Here is a 5,436-nt window from a genome sequence, read left to right on the forward strand (position 1 = left end):
AAAAGGGGTCTAGCGAGGTCCCCTATTAAAGAGGGGGCGAGTGGAGTGACGGCTGCTGCTATTGGCAGTACCGAAGAGTCTCCAGTGGTGGTGGGGAGTAGCCCTGCCTGCACGCCTGACGAGCCACTACCAGGGATACGGGTGGTGGCCGAGCAACTCGATGAGATCATCGAGTTCGTAAGTGACAGGCAGAACACCAACAAGGAGCTTAAGCAGAGCCTGTTGGTGCTCCGGCGAGCTGTTCGTGTCGCAAGACAAGAACAGGTCGCTTATATCAGGCGTGCAGTGGCAGCAGAGAAGGTAGCCAAAGGTACGCAGACCAAGGCCCTCTCCTCCCCTAGCGGTGTTACTGCGGTGAAAGAGGCGACCGCCCTTACGGCCAGTGAGGGCAAGAAAACGCCAAGTACGAAGCGACCCAAACGCGCTACCATTAAGGCGAAGCGTCGCCTGGATGGTGCACCGGAGCCTGAAGGGCGTGTGCCCAAGAAGGCAAAAGGCACTAGACAGGCACAAGTTGCTGAGCCACAAGCTGGCCCCAGCCAGCCATCGGTACCCGCCGAAGGGGATGCGAATCCTTAGCAACTGGTCAGTATGGTGCGGAAGTCAAACACCCCTCGACCTACGAAGAAGGTGAGAGACAGAGGCGAGGCCTTGTTGGTGAAAACCGACAAGGACAAATACGCCGATGTCCTGAAATCGCTGCGAGCGGCCGATAGCCTATCGGCCCTGGGCCAGGATGTGCGCAGCGTTAGACGTACCAAGAACGGTGAAATGATCTTGGTACTGAAGCGTGGCGCGCAATCCAGCGGGGTGGCTTACAAAAAGCTTGCCCAGGAGGTCTTGGGTGACGGCGTTCAGGTCAGGTCGTTGGGTGCGGAAGTGACCCTCCAGTGTAAGCAGCTGAATGAGGTCACGACCGCGGAAGACGTCGTCTCTGCCGTAAAAGAGCAGTGCGGCAGGGAGGTTGAGCGGTCCTCTGTACGTCTAAGAGGGGGATTCTTTGGTACGCAGGTAGCCTATCTCAGACTACCGGTGGCTGACGCCAAAAAGGTCACTGAGAAAGGGAAGCTGAAGATCGGCTGGTCAGTATGCTCAATAAGCGTGCTCCAGCCACCTTCAGTTGACAGGTGCTATGGGCGGGAACCATGCTATGGGCGGGCCTGCGTGTCCCTTCGGAGAAGCCAATCGGAAAAAGCCGTGCAAGTAACACAGCTGAATCTGAATCACTGTGCACCTGCGCAGCAACTGCTGCGGCAGGCGGTCTCGGAGTCGAGGATCGATGTCGCCCTCCTGTCCGACCCGTACAACGTCCCTGCCGGCAATGGCAACTGGGTGGCGGACGGGTCTAGGTCGGCGGCAATCTGCACAACGGGAAGGTACCCCGTTCAAGAGGTTGTACACTCCTCCGCGGAGGATGTCGCGATAGCCAAGATCAATGGGGTGTTCTATTGTAGCTGCTACGCCCCACCAAGGTGGCCAATGGAACAGTTCAACCAGATGATCGACAGGCTATCGGCCGACCTAGTAGGTCGGAGCCCGTTCGTTATAGCGGGAGACTTCAATGCTTGGGCAGTGGAATGGGGCAGCCGCTGCACCAATCAGAGGGGACAAGCGTTACTCGAGGCACTTGCAAAACTCGACGCAGTGCTTGTCAATGACGGAGCCAGTAGCACATTCCGTAGGAATGGGGCCGAGTCATGGATAGATGTAACGTTTGTCAGCCCCAGTCTGGTCTCGGACCTGGACTGGAGGGTAGACGAGGGCTACACCCATAGTGATCACCTAGCAATTCGCTTCAAGATCAACTATGGTGTGCAGCGTCCGAGGGCGGGTGATCCCTGTCAGGTCCGTGGGTGGAAGACCAATCACTTCGACAGCGAAGTTTTCACCGCGGCCCTGGGACTGGAGGCCAACACCGACAGTCTAAGCGGGGATGCGCTGATAGCTGTCCTATCACGCGCGTGCGACGCTACTATGCCGAGGAAAGCCCTGCCGAAAAATGGCAGACGCCCGGTATACTGGTGGAGTGCCGAAATTGCAGCCCAGCCCGAGAGCTAGACGTAGGACGCAACGAGTCCGCACCGAGGAGGAAAGAGCGGTCCGCCGGGAAGTGTTTCAAGCTGCGAGACTGGCCCTTAACAAGGCCATCAAGAGCAGCAAGAGAGCGTGCTTCGACAACCTGTGCGAGGGTGCCAATGCGAATCCGTGGGGTGACGCCTATAGGATCGTGATGGCCAAGACCAAAGGGGGCTCTTCACCCTCCGAACGGTCACCGGACCGGTTGGCGAGGATTATCGAAGTACTCTTCCCGTCCCGAGCCACAAGTCCCTGGCCTCCTCCTGCGCTGCAAGGCGCTGGGAGTGTGGCCGAAATGGTGGCTCCGGTGACGAACTAAGAGTTACTCGCAGTGGCTAACACCCTTGCGATGAACAAAGCTCCAGGCCCCGATGGAGTTCCAAACAGTGCACTCAAGGCAGCGATCATAGCGAACCTGAACATGTTCAGGCTAGCTATGCAGAGATGCCTGGATGAGTGTTGTTTCCCTGAGAGATGGAAAAGGCAGAAGTTGGTACTGCTGCCGAAGGCCGAGAAGCCTCCGGGTGACCCATCGGCGTTTCAGACCAATTTGCCTGATCGACACGACGGGTAAACTGCTCGAGAGGATCATCCTCAACAGGCTCACCCCGTACGCAGAGGGTACGGATGGCCTGTCGAGTAACCAGTTTGGTTTTCGGAAGGGTAAGTCCACGGTGGACGCTATCAATTCAGTCCTCAAGACTGCAGAGATAGCGATCCAACAGAAAAGGCGAGGAATTCGATACTGTGCGTTGGTGACACTGGACGTGAAGAACGCATTCAACAGCGCAAGCTGGGATGCCATCGCGCTCTCGTTACACCGGCTTAGCCTGCCGGTGGGACTGTACCGGATCTTGGAAAGCTACTTCCAGAACCGTGTGCTGCTATACGAGACCGATGCCGGTCAGAAAAGTGTTCCTATTACCACAGGAGTCCCGCAAGGGTCAATCCTGGGCCCGGTACTATGGAACCTGATGTATGACGGGGTTCTGAAGCTAAAGTTCCCTCCTGGTGTGAAGATCGTCGGCTTTGCTGACGATGTAACCCTAGAGGTCTCCGGGAGTCAATCCCCGAAGTAGAGCTAACCGCAGAACACGCGATCAGCACTGTGGCGGACTGGATGAGTGCGAGAGGCCTTGAGCTCGCTCAACATAAGACGGAGGTGGTTATCGTCAGCAACCGTAAGTCGGCACAACATGCAGTTGTACACGTGGGAGACGTCGCGATCACTTCAAAGCGGAGTCTGAAGATTCTTGGGGTCATCATAGACGACAAGCTTACCTTCGGTAGCCATGTCGAATATGCGTGCAAGAAGGCTTCGACTGCTGTGGCGGCATTATCGAGGATGATGTCCAACAGCTCCAAGGTGTGCGCCAGTAGACGTAGGCTACTGGCAGGCGTTGCCGCATCTATTCTTAGGTACGGCGGCCCGTCCTGGGCAAAAGCACTGGGGGTAACCAGTAACCTGCAGAAACTGGAGAGCACCTACCGCTTGATGTGTCTCAGGGCATCCTGCGTGATAGCGAGTATGATGCCAGTCGGGCTGGTCATCCGGGAGGACGAGGAGTGTTTTGAGCTACGTGGCACCAGAGAAGCCCGCGAGCGTACCAGGGTGACTTCGGTTGCCAGATGGCAGCGCGAGTGGGATAACTCCTCGAAAGGTAGGTGGACCCACCCCGACTAGAAGGTCATATCAAAATTATATCATCCTATGTTATTATGTTATACTAAATTTTTATAACAAAATGTGTTAGAAACATGGTGCAGGATGTTGTTAAAATATCTAAATTTCTATCAAAAACTGCACGACAAGAAACAAAAAACTATCAAATTTTGTTACAATTTTATCATAAAAATAACATATTTTGTTAGAAATTTATAACAGAATCAGATACAAAATATATTGTTTCTGCGCAGTTGGAATTTTTACAGGTCGTGATAGGGCTACAGATTGCGATCAACAATCATAATTTTTTGTTTTTGTTTGAACAAGAATATTTTCGAGAACATGAAATTACCAACATTACAAATAAGGCAACCTTCTCAAATTATATCAGCGTTGTGATATCTATGGCTGGGAGACTTTGCTACATCTATTTTAATTGCCTACTGTTGGGCAATTCGGTGTTAAACGTTTTTCAAATCATATTATGATATAATCCTGTTACAACATTTGAAAGATAATGGCTACTGAGAACTAAATTGAATCAAAATAAGTTATAAATATCACAATATGTTAAAATTGTGTTAAATTTTTGTTATGCTCTTCTAGTCGGGACCGGCTGATTCCTAACATATCAAGCTGGGTGGGGAGACCCCATGGGGAGGTTCACTTCCATCTGACACAATTCCTGTCAGGCCATGGCTGTTTCCGACAGTACCACCACAGGTTTGGGCACGCGGAGGTCCCCGTCTGCCCTGACTGCCCAGGTGTTGACGAAACTGCAGAGCACATACTGTTCGTATGTCCTCGTTTCGACGTCGAAAGAGGAGCAATGCTAGACGTTTGCGGCCGGGACACAACTCCGGATAATCTTATCCAAAGGATGTGTCAAGCGGTGGAGAAGTGGAACGCAGTCTCGACTGCAACCACTCAGATTGCCTGCAGCTTGCAGAGAATCTGGCGCGCTGAGCAACAATCGACAAGCATGACTAACTTGTGATTGGTTAGTTAGAGCGAAAGTGCCGAACGCGAAGAAGTGTGTGAATGGTCTGCCCATGCAGAGGTAATGGCGCAGCGGGTGGCAACCGAGATCGTCACCTCGAAGCATGGCAGAAGTGTGAATGAATAGGTGTATGTATGGATTGCACACGCCGCGCTGGGAGTAGCGCAGGAATGTTGGTTCCTACGACTACTGATACCCCGCGGCGTGGCAGAGGAGTGTGGGTGAGCATCCAAGTCAGTCTCACATGGTACGAAAGGAACGAGTTGAGTCGAGTTGAGCTAGTCTCATATGGCATGAACGAGGTGAGTCAGACTCACATGGTATGTCAGAAGTGGGAACCTAAGCGATACGTCCCACAAGGGATGCCAGAGGGAGTGTTAGGTCGAATGACTCGAGTAGTATGTGTCAGCGCGAACTGAATGAAAGAGGTGAGCAGTCTCACATGGCATGATAAAGGTGGGCATACAAGTTAGTCCCACATGGCATGAGAAGGGTGGGCACACAAGTCAGACCCATAGGAGCGTTAGCGTGTGTGCAAGCATGGAGTGTATGAGCATGAATCAAGGGTTTGGGTGGGCATACAAGTTAGACCCACATGGTATGAGAAGGGTGGGCACACAAGTTAGACCCACACGGCATGACAGAGGATTCAACAGAGTATGTAGGGTGTGTTTGAGGGTGCGATAGAGCGAGC

Source organism: Armigeres subalbatus, chromosome 1 (genome assembly GCF_024139115.2).
Source record: "Armigeres subalbatus isolate Guangzhou_Male chromosome 1, GZ_Asu_2, whole genome shotgun sequence".
NCBI classification, from domain to species: Eukaryota; Metazoa; Arthropoda; class Insecta; order Diptera; family Culicidae; genus Armigeres; species Armigeres subalbatus.